The sequence below is a fragment of the Lissotriton vulgaris genome, chromosome 2_2, assembly GCF_964263255.1.
Source record: "Lissotriton vulgaris chromosome 2_2, aLisVul1.2, whole genome shotgun sequence".
In the NCBI taxonomy this organism is placed as follows: Eukaryota; Metazoa; Chordata; class Amphibia; order Caudata; family Salamandridae; genus Lissotriton; species Lissotriton vulgaris.
Genome location: NC_141688.1, coordinates 283771804 through 283795101, shown reverse-complemented (window position 1 = coordinate 283795101; position 23298 = coordinate 283771804). Strand labels below are relative to the sequence as shown.

At 41.5% G+C, this 23298-nt stretch overlaps 1 long non-coding RNA gene across 2 annotated transcripts in view; it reads right to left on the bottom strand.

Moving 5' to 3' along the window:
• LOC147729316 (uncharacterized) overlaps window positions 1–23298 on the bottom strand; it is a 162336-nt gene that overhangs the window by 80191 nt on the left and 58847 nt on the right. Inside the window, exon 3 of one of the 2 annotated variants that reach the window (XR_015309212.1) lies at window positions 4704–4804. The exons of the other annotated variant lie outside the window; for it this stretch is intronic. This is a non-coding gene — a long non-coding RNA (uncharacterized LOC147729316). Of the gene's footprint in view, window positions 1–4703; window positions 4805–23298 lie in introns of those variants that run through there. 2 annotated transcript variants of the gene reach the window in all.

Sequence of the window (23298 nt, the reverse complement as noted above, 5' to 3'; positions counted from 1 at the left end):
ATTTTGCGTGCTCGGCATTTGTACTTCGTTGTCTTGACCCATAACCCGAATGTTGCAGCACGAACCGTTTTGCAGGCCCGTGTGTGGTCTCACACAGAAAATACACAGAGATGGCCTCTTTGTCCAACCCCAGTGCATTCTGGGATGAATGGCGAACATGCCCCCTGCTGCTTTCCTGCATGGTAAATATTCCTTCCACTCCAGCTATGCTTATTTACATATCCATGTATTTTAAAGAGTCGTTAAAAAAGGCAGACTAGTCTGAGGTGAGGAGTTTGCAGGGCACGTGGTTGCCCGCAATCCTTGCTGGACCAGGACAAGGTCACACACACCCTAAAAAAAGTCTGGCCTTGGCCGGGGAGGGGGGGGGGTGAATCTCGCCCTTTGCCTTTGACACCCAACACATTCTCGCCCTTTGCCTTTGACACCCAACACATTTCCTCAACTGTGACGTGTGCACAGGAATCTGCATACATGATGCTATTTTAAAGACAGTTTTCACTTTCCTCACATTGCTGACTTTTTTTAGATTGCATTGTCGCATTGTATATTTGTTTCATTTGTGGAAATTATTTTACATTTGAAAAAAGCGAGTATGGAAAAATGATAGGCAAACGGGATGAGGAATAAAATGCTGTTATATTTCAGAGCAGTGGCACATGCATCAATTTTGCATTTTGCGATTCCTTAATTGCGAAAAATAAGGAATCGCAATTAAGGAATTGCCAACTGCAATGCATCAAGAAATCGCTATAAAAATAGTGATTTCTTAAAATTCCTGAATTGCGATTCTCTAATTGAGAATCGCAATTAAGAAATACCTCCCCATCCATTCCTATGGGCCTAGTGGCCCATAGGAATGAATGGAAAAGACATTCTTAATTTGCAATTCACCATTAGAAATTCGCAAATTAAGAATGCAATTTCAAGGGTGCAGAAGTGTCCAAAGGACACCCTGTTGCACCCCTGAAATCTGCTCAGAACTACATTTTGCACACTGACATGCCCAAGGACAAGTGTGTGTGTAAAATGGAACTTTGAAAAATGCACTTTAGTGCATTTTTCAAAGTTTTCGCAAATTACCATGAAGGTCAACCTTATGGTAATCTGCTCCCCTTATTTGCGAATTCGCAAATTTTTAATTTGATGCATTGCATTTAAGGAATCTCAATTTGAGATTCCTCAAATGCAATCGCAATTATAGGAATCGCAATTTTGTGATTTCTTAAATTGCGAAAATTACAAAAATGTTAATGCATCCCAAAAATGGGAATTGCATTCGCAAACGCCCGAATTTTGCGATTCGCACCATTTGCGAATGCAATTTCCTTTGATGCATGTGCCCCCAAGATCTTTTGGGCGAAGATAACTTCGTCCAAAGGATCTTGCTTTTTTTCACTGTACAGTGCCCTATTCCTTTGGTCTAAAGGGGTCTCAGCATATTTCAAAGCATTCTACGATTACAAGTTAAATGTCTATCTGTGTAACAAATGAATTGCTGACAATGGTGCCTGAATTACAAAAACGCCGAGACATACGCAAAATCCTGGTTAAGACCAAGGCAGCACTGCAAACGAAGGTGGTGCCCACCATCTTATAGTGCCAGGCTTTGTAGTGATACTCAGAAACTTACTAGGGCGATTCTTAAATATTAATTCTAAATAGATTTCTTATTATTCCTAAGCACCCAAATGAAGTAAGCTAGCCAAAAATGTGAAATGAAGTGAGGGGACGTATGGTAACCAGGAAAGGCAATGGTCTGGGTGTGACCCAGGCCTCGAATGCTTGGGTTTGCATCAAAGATGTCTTGCCTATCGACGAGCTCAGAGGATGGTGGCTCGACAAGCAATGGAACACAACATAAAGGTGATACATTTTTCTACAACGATGCCCTGTTTTCACAAAGACTGGCATTTTTGCTGATGGATCATCACTGCATAATCCCATCATTTCAGCACATTTTCGTTTCTCTTGAAGGGTATTAAAAACATGTATTACTTTTTCTAATATTGAGACTTGCGTTTTTAGATTTAACTTGCCATTTGTGTAGGATTTAAATTTTTGTTTCTTTGTCTCACAAACATTTTGCCTTTCTTCGATTTTTTTTTTATAATGAATTCTGCCATAATAAGACGGCCACTATTTTTTATTAGTGATGACAAGGGCTCTATTATGACATCATCGATAACGTAGAGAGCTTGCCTGCATTGGTTAATACAATTTAGAGACTGGATATTTTACGTTGAAACTACAGTGATAATGGCAATTTGCAAGAGAGGTCAGTGCCTCGGGAAAGCTGCTGGGCTGGCTGCCGGGTCATAGGTCAGCCTCGTTCTGACTCTCGACCAACTGCCCTATCCAGAGCCCTTTCAGAGGCGCCATCTTTGCTCCTCTTATAAACAGGCCCATGTAGATAGTAGTAAACTTCGTATAGAAGCTGATAGCAAAACATCAGAACAGAACATAATGTTACACATGCCAAGGAATTTAAAAAAGCACGTAGCTAAAAAAAAAAGGTCAGCACGATAACAACTATTTTTGTCACTCAGTGTCCGAGTGAGTCACCCGATTGAGAGTGAAATCTGTGCTGGAAACCACCCTCTGAGGGTGAAGTTGCGTCCTCAAGGATTCCAGTAAAACGTTGCACAAGAGGCCAGAAGTCTGGACAGACGTCACGCTTGAGAGAGGGAGGCGCGTTGCTCACCAGAGCCTGGGAGAGCGAGGGCGCAATGTATGTACGTTTCTGTATGTTACCTGCGCATAGAGAACACGCTTTGCCATTAAAAAATCAACTCCTTCCAGATGTAAAGTCTGTTTTATGGTAGGGGGCACGCAAAGTAATATGACGTCTAACATTTGAGCGAGGAAACTAAGCAAAAGGTGCGGGTTATTTCTAAAACCAGGGAGTCGGTGCGCTCGGTAGGTTTTCGCGTTGATGCAAAGTATAAAATGAATTGTTATCAGGATTAACCTACGCCTTCTAGCTTGAAAGATCCTAGAACAGGCCAGCAGAGACGTGTGGCTGACACCGCCCCATCCCAGCTGGCCTTTCTGAAACTCGTGCCTGTCAGTCCATCTCCATGGACGCTTTTGTAAGCCAGCCTTGTTCTGGAGGTTGGGGCTGTCAGGGGCTATCACTTATCAATAAAGAGCATCGAACATACCTGCAGCAGCGGGGCGTGGGCCCAGAACAGTAAGAGACACAGACAGGCCTGGGGCAGTTCAGGCCTGAGCTCTAAGCACCACTCCCAGGGCTGGCCCAGGTCTGGGGTCCTCCCGGCCCCTGTAAGAAGGATGGAGGGGCAGGCAGGGCCTTGTGCAAACTGTAAGGGCCTCCTCCCTCTGTGAGTATCCGTATTCATTGTTTCTAGGTGGTTGCATGTTTAAAGCGGTCTATAGTAACATCTGCTATTTGTAGCGCTTAGTCACGACAGGTGTACTGTATGAAGCGCTACCTGAATGTAGGTGCTACTTGTTATTCTGTGTTTGAAACCTTGCAGAGCACGTCTGTTGCATTGATGACACTTAACTGGACCAGGGGTCCCCTCTGAGGGAGTAACTGTGGGGGCTGCCAGAGTAGGTGAGAGAGTCACAGAGGGGGCCTACTCCCCTGTGCAAATAATGTCCCCAACCTTTAGTTCAGCATGGGAACCCCCTTTCAGGAGGCTGGCATAGGACTCGGTTGTGCAGATACCAGGGTGCACTTCAGCGCATTATTTCCCTGTTCGAGGCACTATGGATGAATAGTGAAATAAAGCCATGGCAGTCTGGGCGCTATTTAGAGAAACGCCACACTGAATTAAAATAGGAACTAGTCACTTCTGTGAGTGTCTTAAAATGAGACACGAGAGACCCCACAAATGACCTTATCTGTCTGTCAGATTCTTGTAGCACCTATAAAAACAGCAGCATCTTCGAAGCCCTGTATCCACTATCGACCCAACACGGAATACAGCTGCCACCGACGACCCACAACACAGCTGTGGATTGGGGGCACATTTCCTAATGCAGAAAACACTCTACTGGGCACACCTGGAAACATCTACCAATTAAAAAAATGTATAGCAATTTAAATATCTATCTATCTATCTATCTATCTATCTATCTATCTATCTATCTATCTATCTATCTATCTATCTGTCTGTCTGTCTGTCTGTCTGTCTACCTACCCATCTGTCTGTCTGCCCGTCTGTCTGTCAAGATAGATAGATAGATAGCCAGCCAGCCAGACAGACAGACAGACAGACAGACAGATAAAAAGATAGAAAGATAGAGAATTTGTATACATCGAAACACAGAGATTCTCACCGAGGTAGTTAAAATAATAGTTGCAATAATTACCCAACTCAAAGTAGCATGTCAAGGCGCGAGTAGGCAGCCCAAATGGGCCTTCCTCGGACCAATCCAAAACTCTTAAATCTGTTGACTGCATCGCCTTGTTAATTCTCTTGACACAGTGGCGTAGTCCTTTACCTGATAACCATTTACTGGATGGAATGGCGCACCTAAATCCACTTTCTGATGTCACTATATTTATGAAGTCTTTTTGTTTACTAAAATTGCAATTGCAGAAAGTGAATTTAAAAGAAAAAAAGTGCGCGGGTGCAGGTTTCTCCGCTTTAAAAAAAAATAGTAATTACAAGAGAAGAAACAAACAAAAATGCTATGTGTAACTTTACCATCGAGCTATGTCGCTGACCTTTCAGTGATTGTCTGGTCTGAAATTATGGGATGGAAATAATGCACCGACATTCCGCAGGGTACACGAACAAAGAGGCCGCTCTGCCCACCTGGAAGGGGAGACCTGAAAAATATTCAGAAATGACAGAACTGTAGTAGGTTCTTTGCTGTTATTATTGACAATATTCTACATTCCATTGTGACATCTCATATTTTTCCAGGTGCATTCGCCTTATTATTCTCCTTGTTGTTATTGCGTCATCACGCCGACAGGATGCAGCGTGACACCTGTAAGGGGTGCAAGCAGGCGACCCCACCAGTTTCCTAAAAAGATGGAGGTGGCCGAAACAAACGAAGGCGGCCACGCGGCCTTCAGGGGTGTTCGCACGCGCATGCGCTTTGGGTCACAAGCTCGTGCCAGAACTCGCGGGCTCGTCCATAGGCGCCTGGGGTGGCGCCAATTTGCACCGAGGTGCGATTTATCTCCATATTAATTGTTTTAATGGAATGTTATTGTACTCCCCCCCTTCTTGCTGAGGTCCGACTCTTTCACTGCAGCACATAATAAAATTAAAAAGTGAATAAAATGCGAACATTGATTATTTGCTGCCATAAAACATCACTGACCCCACAAATGGCGATGAAGCAAATAACACAACATTAAAATATGTTTGTGTGCTTTGTAGCAATTCGGTGCAAGTTAACACAACCCAGGGAGTTTGAGTAATCTGTCCCCACGTCTGCAGGTTAGCAGGGGCCTAGGCTTTGACTCGAAGTGCTGACTTTTCACCGCACTTACATTCATCTATTCATTCAACCGAGCCCATTCTCTCAGTTGAAGAAACAGAAAAGAGTGCCACATCGCTTCACAGAGCCCAGTTGTTAAAGTTATGACCGAAACTCTGGGAAAACTGAGTAATCCATTTTTCTAATTTAGCTTCTTGAGAAATACAACTTTTCATCACCTGCATAACATAGAACAATTTTGTACCAGCCCAAAAACGGAGAGATGGGATGCTAAAGGTGAGGCACCAAAGTTTTTAACAAAAAAATCCGACCGAACAAACAATTCCAATTTATCAATATTGTACTGTTTTGCTACTTATGTAATTAAGAAGGACCTGAGTTTGTTTCATAGAAAGATCCATCTTTCATTCAAAAGGTGTTTTTTAAGTAAACGTTATATATATATATATATATATATATATATATATATATATATATATATATATATATATATATATATATATATATATATATATATATATACTATGATCGTTATGATCAGATAAAAAATGCACCTATTATTTAACATTAATATTATTTTAGGCACCTATTTTGATAGTTCACATTATATTAGTCTTAGTAGAAACATGGGCATAAGAATCTGACATGCACTATACATACTGTATTTATTCTAGTCAGTGAGGACTAGAATGGAGTGCGTCCTAGTAATATTTACACATCTATTAGCCCAGGTATTTTATTACCACAAATTCTCACTTTGACCTTCTAGGAAGAATTGGCTATTTAGAATGAATTAACCTATGAAGGTTACAATTATTGATGTATATATATGTATATTTATTTATCAACAGCGTAATTTGCACATTACTTGTAGAATATCTCTGCGACTTTGCACTATTAGCGATTTTGCACAATATGAACAATATCCATAAACCCTGGATTTATTATGGGCGAAATGTGATATACAATGTTTACATTGCACTGTTTGCACCTATTGGTTATTTGCACAGACATTATTTTTAAGCGAGAACATGGGCCGTCAAATCTTTGGGTTAACTTATTAGATGTTTATCATAATTTACCTGTATTGAGTAATTGATAAACGGTATTTTACCAATATTTTCACAAGTCAGCTAATATTATAATGTATTATATCAGTATGCATTACCACCATCGCAATTTTAACTGTGTGTATTTCTTTTATGTCCATTGAACTACACATCATTTGCTGTTAATCAAAAGCAATCACTGGCACTTTAAAAATGAGCAAATGCACGTGGGACGTTGCCATATGAGCAAGGCTCCAAGGCAGACTCTGCAATAATTAAAACGATATGCACCAAATTGGTCCGTGTTTTGGCGTCCTACCGGGCGTTGAACTGGATATTCGGAATATATATATATATATATATATATATACATCCAAAATCAGTTTTACCCCACTTTGAAGAGCCTCCAGACAGGTAAGGTTGAATCTTCGTTTTTATTTGCAGGTTTACAGCGCTGGGAAGAAAAGCAGAAGTCCTGTTAAAAAGTGAAAGCCTGACGCGTTTCGTGCTCATGGAGCACTTCCTCAGAGGCTTGTTTGACTCTGCGCCGAGCATGAATGTTCCTTTTAATCACTTGCACCTGCCATGATAAGCGTCAGCACCCCAGTGCTTGCTGGTGCATGGAGTCCAGTTTCATCACGCTGCAGTGCGCTGCTCGCACAGTGTCTGATTTCTTTAAAAATTAAACCACAGTGGGCCAGGAAATTGCCATCCTTTCTCCTGCGCTGTGAATGCCCTCCTGCAACAAGCCTCTGAGGAAGTGCTCCATGAGCACGAAACGCGTCAGGCTTTCACTTTTTAACAGGACTTCTGCTTTTCTTCCCAGCGCTGTAAACCTGCAAATAAAAACGAAGATTCAACCTTACCTGTCTGGAGGCTCTTCAAAGTGGGGTAAAACTGATTTTGGATATATATATACATATACATATACATATACATACATATATATATATATATATATATATATATATAATAGATATATATATACACACACACACACACACACACACACACACACACACATATATATATATATATATATATATATATATATATATATATATATATATATATATATATATATATATATATATACACACGTACCAACAACGAAAAATGTAATCACCGTATTTCATGTTCTGATGACCATACTACAGAAGCAGCAAAACAGGCAAAAATGATTTCCTTTAATTTTGCACCAGTACAGAGTTTGTGTGACATGACAAACGTCTGATCAGCCACTAAATGACGCAATAGACAAGATACTGTCTTCAAGATTATTGACCTATCGCCCATCCTGGTACAAGCCTGCTTTCATCCTAGAAACGAAAAACAAGCATCAGCCGAGGACTGCGCAAACTGTATCTGAAAAACACCCTATTTTTAGCATCAACATTTTCAGGAACTCGCATGGAGAAACGTCACACTTTAAAGATCGGGCCATTTAATCAGTAACACTCAGCCTCTCAAAGATTTGTAGCAATCACAAATTTTTAGATTTAGAAAGGGCTCGTCTCGCAGTTCCTTGACCCATGCAAGTAAAAACCTCCCCACATTCACCTTTCCATCTTGGTAAATAAACATATTTACATGCATTCTGCTTGAATATTTCATGTGTTTCCTTCCCTCACACCATATTTCAAATGTTGGTCAAGGAAATCCTATGTCTCTTACCCTTAGCTTTTTTTATTGTTAAAAGAGTATTTGTAATGCTCACCTTTCTTTTAACAAAGCTGCTTCCGGGTTGGTGCCACAACTTCCGCGTTTGTCACTCCTTCGAAAATGAATAAAGGGCCTGAAATATGTGGACTATGAGGTATTGTTTTCAAGGTGGATCACCCGAATTTTTCACTCCCCGCCCCTTGTTGTGCACACACTCTAGTCCTGTGTTTCAAACTGTTTTTTAAGTGTCCCCTATAAAGAAATAAAATAACTGTTCGCCTGCGTGGCTTTAATAAACTATGTTAGGCCATGCTTCTTCGTATGTCGCCTTTGCATTTTTTTCTATGACTAAAGTCAGTACTACTGCAATGTCACGTGTTGGCTTTATACAAAACCGCAGCTAGGCCGCGTTTGACCGGAAGTCGTTGCTGAGGGCTCTTACAACGTTGTTCTTGTTTGGAATACCGCGTATATTTTTGGGCATGAAAGATTTCGTAAAGGGTCTAAGGTGTTTTGCTAATTTAGTCACAGTGATGCAATGTTTGAGTCGTAATGAGCGTCGCATCCAGTTGGGCTTGTTTTTTTTAAGAGCAGAGGAGGCGATGGGGATTATGCTTACCCCGTAGAGGTAACTAGTGACAGAAATGCTAGCATGGTGGTATGTTTCTATTTGTGTTACTGAAAAAATAATAAAATCACTGTCTTGCCATTTCACGCACAACATTTTACTTCTAGTAACACAACTCCTTAAACGCACCCACTTCCACAGCCGACGTAGGTGAGTCGATGGATGACACGGCCCTCAAACACCACACCAACTATTGCACTCCCATACAACAGACCACGCTGTCTACAAGTCAATTAATCCAGACAGCAACCCAATGCTTTTAGCCACACCCATCAAGCTCCAAAGTCCATCAAACTACTGCAAACAACAATTGCTCCACGCATTCATGACATACACACTCTGGTCTCTGAAGGGACTGTCGAAACCAGAAAGGGGAACTCGTACGAATTGCCGAAACTGAGCTACATAAAGACATAATGATGTCATTAAAGCAGTCCTGCTCTCATAGGACAGTTCTGCTTTGACGTCACAGCACCCTGGCTCGTGCACCTTCCCCCTCACTCTATGATGTGCAGTGTAGACAGGGACAAAAGGGTTTGTGATACAATTGTAGGGAGAGAAGAAGGAAAGACATTTAAAGTTTTAAAAATGTGTTGGGTGGGTGGGGTTAACAGAACACATTTTAGATTTTCTTTTCCATTTATACAACCTGAACATTTGATTGAGATCTAAGATTATGGCTGGCTAAGGATGCATAGCTTCAAAGACATTCTACGTTTATTGGTGGATGTATTTGTGATGGGCGGGAGGGGTACTAACTGAAAATCAGTATTCCCTTAATATTCCAATTGTATTTCAATTTTAGCAGTTTTGGCCAATCCCAAAGGCATGTGAAGGGTGTTGCAGGAGTACTTGTTTGCTTACTCTGGCATGCTTATGTGAATTGGCCTCGCTAATTAACTAATTTAGAGTCTTGTGGACAGGTGACTCTGCCACAAACGTTATAGGTAACCCACCTGCCTTGTTACAAGTGCCATAGGATATAGTAAACTTGTCATTGTACACTACTCAGCAAAACAATACTCTACATACCCCTCAACACTAATCAACACCCCCACACCTACTACTGTACAAGACAACCCCTACATGACCTCCTGCTCTACACACTGATCTACAACTCAGAGACGCTAATCTACCAGACCAAATCTATACAACCCTATTACACTAAACTACACCACCACAACACACCACTGTACAAGACAACCCCTACAAGACCACCACACCTGCACACTAATCTAAACAACTCATAAACGCCTATCTGCCTGACTGCTACACACAAATCTATACGGCCCCCACACTATTCTACACAACCACAACACACAATTGTACAAGACAATCCCTACGACTAAAGTAATCTATAAAAACTCCTCCCCTACACACTGATCTAAACAACTTGTAGACGCTAATCTACCAGACCAAATTAATACAACCCCTACACACTAAACTACATCACCACAACACACTACTGTACGTGACAACCCCTTTAAGACCTTCTCGTCTACACATTGATCTAAACAACTCATAGACACTAATCTACCAGGGAAAATCCATACAACCCCTCCACACTGAACTACACTACAGGAACACACAAACTGTAGACAACAACCCCTACAAGACCTCAAACACACAAACTGTAGACAACAACCCCTACAAGACCTCCTCCTCTACACACTGCTTTAAACAACTCATAGACGCTAATCTACTTGCCTCTTATACCATAATATACAATAAACCTAAACACTATTCTATATTCCAAAATCACGAAAACCTATTTAACCCCTACATATTAATAAGCACTGAAATACGTGGCCCCCACACACCAACCCACAAGACCCACACACACTGATAATACTGACATCTTCAAACTCCAATCTACACAACCCCTACACACTAATTTACAAAATGTCTACTCGTGAATCTACCTGACCGTCAAACATTAATCTACACCAGCCGTTAACAATAAACGGCACAATCGCCTATACAATAATTAAACAATTCACACTACACACAAATCTACACAGACCCTACATACTAATACACAAGATTTAACACTAAGTAACACTAATTCTACACAATGTTCTGCAAAAGAGCTACACAAACTATAAGGACTAATCTGACTCCGTCACACTAACCTTCAAGACCCCTACCCTCAGAACTAACCATCCCCTGAACATTAATCTATTTACCCCCTGGATGCTAGTCTAGATGACCCCTACATGCGCCCTAACCTACAATGCCCCATAGGCTAATCTGCAACACACTCAGCCCGTCATCCCACAAATTAATTGACATGATTCCCTATCCATTCATCTACAAAATTGCTACAACAAATCTACACAGTTGCTGCACACTAACCTACACAATCGCCGACACAATGCCATGCACACCAATCCACACAACCCCTTCAAACTAATCTACAAGGCTCAAGAAAAACCTCATTTGCACTACTTCTACACATCAATTAGCGAAATCCGTACAAACTAATCTGCCTGTCCCGGACACACTCATCTATAATAGCCCCTAAAGACTAATCAACACTACCCCTGAACACAAATCTATATGCCTCTCAGTAATCTGTACTACCAACTATGTAATAATTTTCACCACATGCATACACTCTAATGTACCTGAACTCTGCACATTATTCCACCAGCAATCTACACAATGCCTACTGATCTACTTAACCGCTACACACTAATTTACAAGACCACTACACACTAATGATAACAACTCCTACATGCCAGTCTATTTGATCCCCTACACCACAATTAGCAAGACCCCAACAAATTGTTCTAAGCAACAACTACATACTGATCTACTCAATGCCCGTATATTAACCCCTTCGATGCTGATGACGAGCTCAGCTCGTCATCAGCCACGGGGGGCGTGTGCGGATGACGAGCTGAGCTCGTCATCTAACGCGGCTTTTAGAAAAAAGCCGCGTAGGGGAAAAATAACCGCCGTAGCAATGCGGTTAATGTGTAAACCCACTATGATCTACCTTATCCAACATACACTGATCCACACAACCCTACACACTGATCTACTATACCCCTAAATGCTAATTTTAAAGATGCCTACATACTAACCCACTGATCCCCCTTTTTCTGTACCCTAAACAATATCCTACATGGCCCCTAAACACTACTCAGCACATCTCCTAGCCACAATGCTACAAGACGCCATACTCACTAATATACATGACAACTACACAATAAATTACCACACCTATACACCAATCTATACAACCTTCTACATACAAATGTACATGGCACCCCTACAAATTATTCTGTAAGATACAAACACTAATATAAAGAATCTCTACATATTAAGCTACTCTATCCCTAGAAACGAATCTATGCAATCCCTACACGCTAATCTACGTGGCCCACCTTTCATAAATCTACAAGAGACCCTTACATGCTGCTCTATCCTGCTAGTAAACATAATCTTCTTGACGCCTAGATACCAATAAACAGATTCCACTGCATGCTGAACGACATGATACCCATTTACTAAACTGCCATACAACCAACACTACTCTACATGACCCCTAAACACAAATCTATGCATCTCTTATCAATAAATCTACACCACACTATATGTGCTAACCCTCTTGATCCCCTTCACACTAAATTACAAGACCCCTAACCCCAATCTGCACAACCCCTAGACATTAATCTACTTAACACAATGCATGCTACTCTACACAACCCTACACATCAATATAAACAGCTCTAGTTCCCTAATCTGCAACACCCCCTACAACACTAATCTGCAAAATTCTAAGTCACTTGTCTGCAGACCTTGTTCGTACTAATTGACATGATTCCCTATGCATTGATCTACAAAATTGCTACAATTAATATACACAACTCCTACACACTAATCCACACATTTGCATACACAATAACATGAACACTAATCCATGCAACCCCTACAATCTAATCCACAAAACCACCTCTTCAACTCACTAATCAGTACAACTCCTGGACGTTAATCTACAACCCCCCCCCCCCAAAGATTAATCTACCTGACCCACTGGACAATAAATCTACAAGACGCCTACACACTAATCTACAACAAACATATGCACTAATGTACCAGACCCATACACATAGTCCACAGAAACCCTTTGTACTTACCTACTAGACCCTTGCACACTAATCTGTAAAAAACATTCAAACTAATATGGCCTAACTCTAAATAGCACTCCACACACCCCTCTACACATTCATCTACACAATACGTGACCCAATAATTTACATGACGTCCTACACTAATTTACATATCCCACCACACAATCATTTTCATGATAGCCTGCTTAGTAATCTTCATGGCCAATATGCAGTACTCTACACAAACCTCTACTCACTAATAAACACATTCCCTGTGAGAACCATGCTTTATCCCACAAGGACCTCTTTACAGGCTTGCATAAGAACCCACGAACACTGACCTATAGACCCGTCATGTTAATCCAAAGAGCTCCTAAACAAGGAATATTTACATACTGCACAATATTAAACACAACTGATACAAATTAATCTACATAACCCATAGGCCCCACATGGACCCCCGAACAGTAATTTGCAACACATACTACAAAATAAATGACATGATATCCATCCAGATGTATTTACAAGGGTCAGTTGCAAAGTTATCTACATGATTTACCTACTCAGATATGCATACAACTTCCTTACACCCTTAGCAACATGACTCCCATATAAACAACCTATGTGAGTCCCTATACACTTATCTATCAGCCCCACACAACCATCAACATACTAATGTCTACAGGGCCGGACTGGCTACTGGGCAGTTTGGAATGCTGCTGAGCTGGGGGATGATTTTGTTGACGGTCTCCATGAACGAAATCAGCCCCCACTGCAGTGAAATCAGCCCCCAGCTCGGCAGCATTCCAAACTGCCTGGTAGTCAGTCCGGCCCTGAATGTCTATGACCCATATGCACTACTTTTAGCAAGTGTTCTATGCTCTGATCTACACCACCATATACACACACAAATACCCTACTCACTAATCTATACATCCCTTGCAACTACACAGCTCCCCTTCAACACGAAGTGCACAAATCTGCTCACTTATTTACAGTGTGACAAGTGAAGACAGCCTTGACTGGCACACCCTTGGTCATTGCCTCTAGCTAAGTACTGGATTGCCCTGTCTGGTCTGAAGGCTGCAGTGATTATGGTTTCTTTTGGATGTACTCACAAACAGGTGAGTTGAGTATGACATCAGTCCCAGATGCTGTTTGAGAGGTGTGTTAAGTGTTTGTACCCTTCATGTGTGATAGCTTAGTGGGCGGCATTCCCACTTCAGAGATATCACGGTATCCTGTTGGTGAGAAATGTGGATGTCGGCAGGGCTCAATGGAGCTTTCTCCCACTGAGGCTCATAATATTATAACCACTAACTGGGATAAATATTCCATCAAATATTATCCCGGTAGAGAAGATCTATCTCTCTCTCAGAAAGAGAGAGAGAGAAAGATAGATAGATAGATAGATAGATAGATAGATAGATAGATAGATAGATAGATAGATAGATAGATAGATAGATAGATAGATAGATAGATAAGAAGATAGATAGATAGATAGATAGATAGATAGATAGATAGATAGATAGATAGATAGATAGATAGATTAGTCCCTTGAAAAATCAAGTCAACTATTATATGCATAAAAAATACATTATTTCCCTGAATGCTCCTATCACTGCGTATTCAAGATAGGATCTAATTCCCTCAAGCCTAGAGCGTAATATAGCAGGTGCCCAATCAACGTTTTCTAAATAGTGAGCAGTTATAACAAAATATACACACCCTTTCACAGTTAACTAAAAATTTTAATTTAAATTAGAATCAGCAACCGTTGTCTCACACGTGTTCAGCATCAGGGAGCGGGTGACACCCAGGCAACAGTCGGCATCTACCCATGACAATGTGTATAGTTAAAGTGCCATCGTGATTTGCTCTTATTACATAAATGCCCTCCTTACTGTTCTGTGTGCACCCGGGCATAGAATATAGGATCCTTAGTACACCAGTTTCAGCAGGTGGTATGACAGAGGCACGTAGGGATAGACCACGTGCGCCTCTACAACGCTGTCTGAGCAACGAATGCATAAGAACAATGCATTCCTTTGCCATGTATGCCTTTACCACGCAATTTCACGGTAAAGGCAGGACTGGTAAAGGGATATGTGTGGTAAAGATCACACCCAAGCCCCCCGCACTGAGCCCTAAAAACAACTACAACCCGCCACCGAGCCCTAAACACAACCCGAACCCCTAGCCCTAAAAACAACCTGAACCTTAAAACAAACCCTGACCACCCCCTGAGCTCTAAACGCAACCTGACCTCCCCATGTCCTAAAAATAACTCTGACCCCCGAGCCATGAAACCAACCCTGACCCATAAAAACTACCCCACCCCTAAAAACTACCCCCACCCCTCCAAAACCCGGCTCCAGCCCAACTTACCAGACCACAGCCCTGGAGCTTCCGCTCCTGATCCTTCCTCTTCCTGTGCCCGCCCATCCGCGCATCTAGACCGCGCACTGCCTTTACCCCGCATATGCATGGCTTAGGCATATGCGTGGGGAAGGCAAGCGTGGGTCCACTAAAGATGAAACGGCATGCGTGGCTTAACCCGTGTTGTAAGGGCCGTTTCCCTTTTTAGCAGCCGTCACAACTGGCTGCCATGCTTCGTATAGTAAAGCGTATGTCTGTCATTCATAGTAAGTTCCTGGTAAAGCACTCTATTAGCGCCTTAAACAAAAATCCCATTGGTTCCATCAACATTGTCTTCTCTGCACATAGATTATGCAACTCTGGTCACTTTTTATTCTGACATCCCACCTCTTCTATCTGTTCTAATGAAATCGAAAGCTTATGTTTCAAGAAAACCATCAATGCATTTCTTTGATCCCACGATGTATTATATATGTATTATGTTGTTTTCTCGTTGCTGTTTTTTTATGGCCATGAAGGTCTGAGAAAGGATGTGGCAATGAAATCTACCAACCAGACAGATGCTTTATGCTAATGAAAGATTTGACACACTAGGGGCCCGATGTAGGTAATCTCGATTTACCTACTCTTAAATACCAAATCATACTGATTCAGTATTTAAGAGTAGGTAAATGGGATGTAGGTAATTTCTATTTTTAAATTACCGAATCGGTAAGATTCGGTAATTACCGAATCGGTATTTACCGATTCGGTAATTGCCATTCATTCCTATGGGCCTGTAGGCCCATAGGAATGGATGTCAATTATCGAATCAGTAAATACTGATTCGGTAATTGGTAGAAACATTGAAGGTTGACACCCTGTTGCACCCCTTAATCGTGTATGGGTGCACATGTTGCAGACATACATGCCCTAAGGGCATGTATGTCTGCAACATGGCAGCGTTTGAAAAGCAAAAAAAATGCTTTTTCAAGGCTTTTCATTATTTACCACCAACTTCTAGTTGGTGGTAAATAACGAATTCTGAAAGCCCTGTAGCACTGATTACAGTGCTACCTACATCGCAAAATACAGATTCGGTAATTTTACCGAATCAGTAAAATTACCGATTCGGTAAAATTAGCGAATGTGTATTTTAGGTGGCCCTACATCTCATTTTCCAGAAACCGGTCGGTAACGGCCGAAATTACCGAATTTCGGCTGTTACCGACCGGTATTGGTCTACCTACATCTGGCCCTTAATTGCTTGTTTATTCTTTTCCTTTCTTGTTAACAAAGAAGATATTTTTAGTTTTTAATGTCTATTAATTATTGATAAGCTTAGTTTTAAAATATGTTATATTTCATGATGATTTTTATAAACAAAGCACCGGATTTATTTCTGTTGACAGCGTTTTTTACTTTTCAACTAGTCTAACACAGTGATAGTAGACACAGCTTCTCCTTTATCAATCATGTATGAAACTATTTTTGCCAGATCAAACAAAAGAATTGACACCGAGCAGCAGCCAGACAGTGTCAGCTTAGTATCACCTGGTATGTTGATACTCCCTCACATACTCATAAACTCTGCTGTTGGCAGTGAAAAGTGTACACCTCTTTCTTATTCAGCTGCTGTACGTGGCCCATATTACAACCCATCCTTTGCTCCAGTTTGTTGGGTGTCTCGTCTGGTAAAGGGAGGATAATAGTGCCCTAGATCAAAACACAAGAGCACACAACCAAGGAGAAAGTGTTCTAGAACTAAACCACCAAGCAGACATCATCACACTAAGGACCTTTGTCCTTTCAAAACATCTTCCGACCTCACGCGCCTTCTAGAATTCAAAACACCATAAGAATCATTACACAATAAAACATTTCTAATCTAAATCCCAGAAAAATATGAAACGATGAAGCTCACGCAAACAACTCAAGACCTGGCTTTTTAATCAGTAGATCCACTTTTCCCCTCATTGGTTAAATTTTGCAGATATCCTAGCGCTGAGACGCCCACGGGCCATTGTTCGCGCTCTAAAAATGTTATTAATAATAATAATAATAATAATAATAGAATGCTAAACCCAACAAATATCTCCAAACAAAGGAACGTTTTAGAATAAAATACCCACAAAAGGATTTTGGTACATTTTGAATCTAAATCTTCCAAAATCAATCAGCTATCACCCAATAATGGGGAGTTCTGGGATTCACAGCTACCCAGATGCTGGCAAACAAAGAGGCCTTCAGGAATCTGAACCCCAACAAGACTTCATCAGACAACGAGTTATTCTGGAATCTAAAGCAAAGCAAATGCATGAAACAAAGCGACAGGCTAGAACACTAAATCCAAAGGCGTACCATCTGGCAAAGAGGCAGTCTGGAATAAAAACAATAAGACAGCAACAAACAAATGGCCATTCTAGAACCCAAATCCAAGCTCCCCTCAAGCAAAACAACATTATGAGATCCATAGCGGACATTATTGAACAAGTGCGCCTTCTGGAAAATAAGCTAACAATGCAAGCAAACATGCATTCAAAATCCAGAGGGACTACATCACACACAGGGTCATTCTGAGACACATAAACCCATTGAGATGTTAGAATACATTCTGGAATCCAATGCCCAACCAAACGTCACCTTACACCCCTCTGTTATTAGAGGGGTATTATGGAATCCAAAATTCAACCAGACACCACCTACAAAAAATATCTGGAATCCTGATTGTTGGTGAATTTTACAGTGATGCGGAATTAGAGAAAGAGACTGGACTGCCAGGGAGTTAAAAATAGACCGGCAATGGGCTGGTTTGATAGCAACTGCAGTAAAGCCCATAACCTCCTTAAAAATGCCCTTAATACTCGTCCAAGGGACAAAGCTATAGTGGCGCAACTCAGAAAGGATTATACCAGGGCAATTAAAATACGAAAAAATGAATTAAAGAGTGAGGCCTGGGCCGAGCTCATGGATAAAGCCACCCTAAAAAACAGTGCCAAGTTTTGGTCAATTATTAATACCCCATTGTTTTCTCGTGACCAAAATGCTGTGTTGGAGCTTAATATCCCTGAGGAAGACTGGCTTAGCCATTTTGAAAAAATTTACGGTAGCAACATGGCGCAGGATTTCTTTGTAGTTCCTGTGTCCGAACTCCCCTTGGTGCCTGTTAGTTTTGATACAGTTGAAGTCATTAAAGCAGTCGAGGGCACTGCGGGTCGGAAGGCCCCGGGCCCTGATGGGGTTCCAGCTGATATGTTTAAGGCAAATCCGTTATACTGGGCTAATATTTTAACCAAAGTTTTTAATGCCTCAGCTATTGTGGGATTTCCTAATTCTTGGTCTGCAGCTACTATAATCCCAGTGTTCAAAAAAGGTCAGAGGGGAGACCCTAGATGTTATAGCCCTATATCACTGCTGGATTCCTCAGTTAAAATTCTAGGGAAGGTTGTCCTGGCGAGAATAACATCTTGGGCCAAAGGGAATAACATTCTGACAGAGGTTCAATACGGCTTTAGGTCGGGGAGGAGCACGGAGGACCAATGTCTCAATCTTCACCTCATAATATCCAAATACACAAGGGCAAAAAGGGGATCGATATTTTTAGGCTTCATGGACCTATCCACAGCCTTTGATCTAGTTAATAGATCAAGGCTGTGGACTATGCTCCTGAAGATGGGCCTTGACTGCTCCTAGGTGTATTTCCTAGCGGAGCTACATAAAGATCTGAAAGCCTGCATTAGGATGAAAACAGAAGGGAAATGTACGGCGAGTTTTAGATCCAGCAGAGGGGTGCGCCAGGGTTGCATCTTGGCTCCGATGTTATTCACGTTATACGTGAATTCATTGGAGGCCAACCTAACAGCTGTCACCCAGGATATTCCGTGCATGGGGGGGTACACCAATTCCGGTGCTCCTCTATGCCGATGATGCGGTGCTGATAGCGAGGACCCCAATTGCCCTGCAAAAGCTGCTTGATTCTTTTGGAACCTTTATGTCCAGTCTTGACCTGGTGATCAATAGCAGCAAATCCCACACAATGTCAGTAGGCTGCCTCAAAAATAAAGAAAAAACCTTCTTCTGTGGCGGCGAGGTTATCTCTAGCGTTGAGGTTTTCACCTATTTGGGTGCAATTTTTGATCACAGGGGTATTGGTCACCACAGTTAACATCTAAAGCAAATACGGTGAGAAGTTCAGCCTCCGCAGTCTTGGGGTTCGCTAAAAGACTAGGGGGGAAACCCACAGAGGCGATCTTGGCCATTTACAAAGCCAAGACAGCCTCCATTGCAAGATATGGGGCTGCAATCTGGGGTTTTGCCAAACCTGACCGCATCCAAACAGAGGAAAACAAATTCCTGCGGTCATTGCTGGGCCTACCTCAGTCAACGGCAACTTACTCCCTACATCTTGAGTTAGGTCTAGGTTACATCATAGACACGATAAAACTAGCCCCGTTCCTGATGTGGATCAAGCTCTGGCTAAACCCGAACCTTAGTCTTAATCACAAGATCATAAAAGATTGTCTTAAACTAGATCACATGAGGGATATCCAGTGGCTGTCCTATGTAGAGTCCCTGGCTGTGAAGCTAGGACGCCCTGAGATTTTTAACAGTCCAGAATCCCTGTGTAAAGCAGATCTAGTTTGGGTGAAGACTAATTTCACTAGGCTTTGTGTTGCCGAGCGTGAAACGGATGAGCTAAGTAAACCATCTGTGAGGGCGCATGTAATGATAACTACATCCCTTGAGTTGGCTCCTTATTTGTCAGTAGTGACAAACTTTTTCCATAGATGGCTACTGACTAAATTCCGTTTCAATCAAATCCATATGGTTCTTTGGGATGAGAAAGGATGGTGTAGGCCCGAGGATATGACCCCATGTAAATGTGATGACCATTCCGCCCAGGACACTGCGCACTTTCTGTTTTCCTGTCCCTTGTATTGTGAACCCCGGAATCGATTTTTAAAACCAATACTGAAGGAGATGAGATTTACGCAGTATAAACCTGCATTGTTATTTTTGCAAATGATGGAATCTCCCGTAATTATTTATTGTATCGCCAGTTTCTTGGCTGCATCTGTAAGAAGTAGGAGATTAAGATTAAAATTGGATTTTTATTGCGAAAAGTTAACCATTTCTGCATTATGTAGTCGATTGATGGATTGTTGGGCTCAAATGTAAATGAAATTGTGTAATTATCTTTTTATAATGGGTTTTAACTATTGTCATGATTAAAATTGTATTAATTGATTTTTAAACATGTTTTAACAGTTTTATAAATGTCTAGAATACTTTTATGATTTTAACTAATCGAATAAAGTGGTTTTGACTTGACTTGACTTGACTGGACTGCCCTTTAATATTATAGATCTCCATAGTACTGGGCATTAAAAACCACTATGCATTAGTTTTTAAATAATTGTGCAGATCTTATGTAAAAAATGTATAGAGGTGGTAAATACTCTAAAAAAAGGAACCTTGGCGCTAGGATCATCATTGTTGCTATAATCACTCTAATAACCTGGAACAGAGTAGTAGAATAATATTTTAAGATACAGGCCGTCAGCTTCTTGTAGAACATGAGTGGACCAGGCATGAGTCTAAGCTAGAGAGAGAGGTTGCTGCCCAGCAAGTTAAGTGGATGTGCGCTTTGGAACGCTTGCTATGCAGAATGCGAAAAAAGTCGGGGTGAAGAGGAGCCGAGCAGATGTGGTGGATGGTATACTTAGTTTAGTTAAGTGGTACATACTGAAACAAAAATGGGCCATTATTAAACCAGCGGCCAGTGAAGTACCCCGAAGATGGTTAGAAATGGGATCCATGTGAGGAAGATTTGGGATCAGAGATGCTGCTACATTTTGGGTTATTTTGAGGCTATGAACCAGATAGTCGGGCAGCCCTAGATAGAGGAATTTGCCATAATCCATTTTGGATTAAATTAGTGCCCGGGCCATTGTTCTCCTGGTAAAGGGTGGAAGAACAGTGAAAATATTTTTCAAGGTACAAAAATTGTGAAGAAAATGGCGGCCAGAGATGTGATGTGTCTGGAAAAGGAGAGTTTATCACCAATGAAGGCACCAAGGTTCTTGGTATACCTGACTGACTTGGGCTTGGACCTAATTCTGAGCTTAAGTCACGGATGGCTTTCCAAAGACTAGTACCTCTGTTTTATTGGTGGTGAGATTCCAGAAGTTTCATGTCATCCGCTTGGCTATAGGTAACATACAACTGGCAAAATGAGTTACAATGATCTGAGGGTTGTTAGATGTGGTGATGGTAATGTGTGTGTTGTCTGCAATTAATATAGTGTTAAAGCCAGAGCTGTGCATCAATACACCTGGGGGAACATATACATTAAATGAAGGGGGGCTCAGGGAAGAACCTTGTGATACCCCGCGAGTTAGAGGGGTGGGATTTGAGAGAAAACAGGACATAGACACAGATTGTGTTCTTTCCAACATAAAATAGCAGAGCCCTTAGGAGCTGTGCTGCTGGTTCCCAGCTTAGAAAGCCTGGGAGGGGAATGGACTGTGACACTTATCGCATGTTGATGATAGATTGAGAGGTTCAAGGTGATGGAACCCCCAGATCCAGTGTAATTCAGATGTTGTCAGCGACCTCCAGGAGAGCTGTCTTGGTGTTACGCAAGGCCCAGAACCCGGATTGAGAATAGTTTGGACGGTTCTACAAAGTGGGCAGCTGTTCATTGACTAATTTCCACACAACTTTGGAGGCGAAGGGAAGTAAATAGTTTCTCATCTGTTTGGGGTTGAAATTAGATTTCTTCAAAACTGGAAGGATGTGAACGTGTTTCAAGGCTGGGGGGACAGTTGCTGTGGAGAGGGAGAGATTACAAATGTCTATCAGAATGGGGTTACGCATAGTGGAAATGTTAGTAAGAACGCATGAGGGCAGAGGTTCGAAGGAGAGACAGACTATGGAAGTTAGAGCAGAAAATATGTCTTCCTTGGTAAAAGGTTGGATGGTTTTAAGAGAATTAAATGGAGAAGCTGTCAGGTCATATAATATGACCTCATATTCACAAGGAAGTGAGACAGGCAAGAGCTGTGGCGAAAAACAGATTTCATTGTGTCACTTTTCTGCAAGAAAAGATTGAGGGATTTGAGCAGAACCCCTGGGAAGGCTGGACGCTGTTATTACCACCACTGGAATACATAAGATCTTTACCGATAGGAAGTGTGTCATCTTTCGGATAGATCCGGCCGGTGTGTGGTGAACACTGAAGTCCGTTTCCGTCGTTGACTCAGATGTCCTGCATAAGGTCGACTTTTTTAAAGTGGTCGAGCACCATCTTCTCCCAGTGTTGTTGCAAACCTCCGTGACGTCACCAAAACGTACTGACCTGCTGCCATCACATAGAGTCCGTCCTTGATACATTTATGTGGAAATCAAGTTTCCATGACGGTAAAAAATAATGCTTGTTGAGGTAGAAAATAAAGTATAGAAAATAAAATAAATAAAAAATAATCCCTCTATTCAAAAACACCACCAAAGCAGAGATGGAACCAGCTAGTCAATAATTAAAAATCAAATTGAGTGAAAATCAGCATGGGGTACGTCGAGAATGTTTAGAGGCCCATGGCTGTACTTGGAGCTGCCCTTCCTAAGCCTGGTCTTAAGGTAATGGTCAAAGGATGCGATTGTCACTTCCGCTAACCCTACCATGTTGGTGAATTATTTAGAAGGGTAACTCATGAACCTGAAGGCAGCTTAAAGAAACAATAGTAAAGAGCATCAAAGTCACAACTGTCGATAATATGAACTGGGACTTTTTGTATTTCAGGGTTCCTAGAATTGTTTACATTTTTTATGTTTTGTTACATTTTGCTTTATGTTTACATGCTCATATTAAACCTGGGGATTTTTTTAATAACAATAAACCTCACCTCTTTTCAACGCAGTCGTGGCCAAGTTTTCCTTCAGTCTGAAATTATTTTATGCTAAATTGGAAGTGATGGCCTACTCCTTTAAATTGGTTTGAAGTTTGGTGGTGCATTTTTACCTTGCGTGGTACGTGTGTTTGGGGAATACTGCCCTC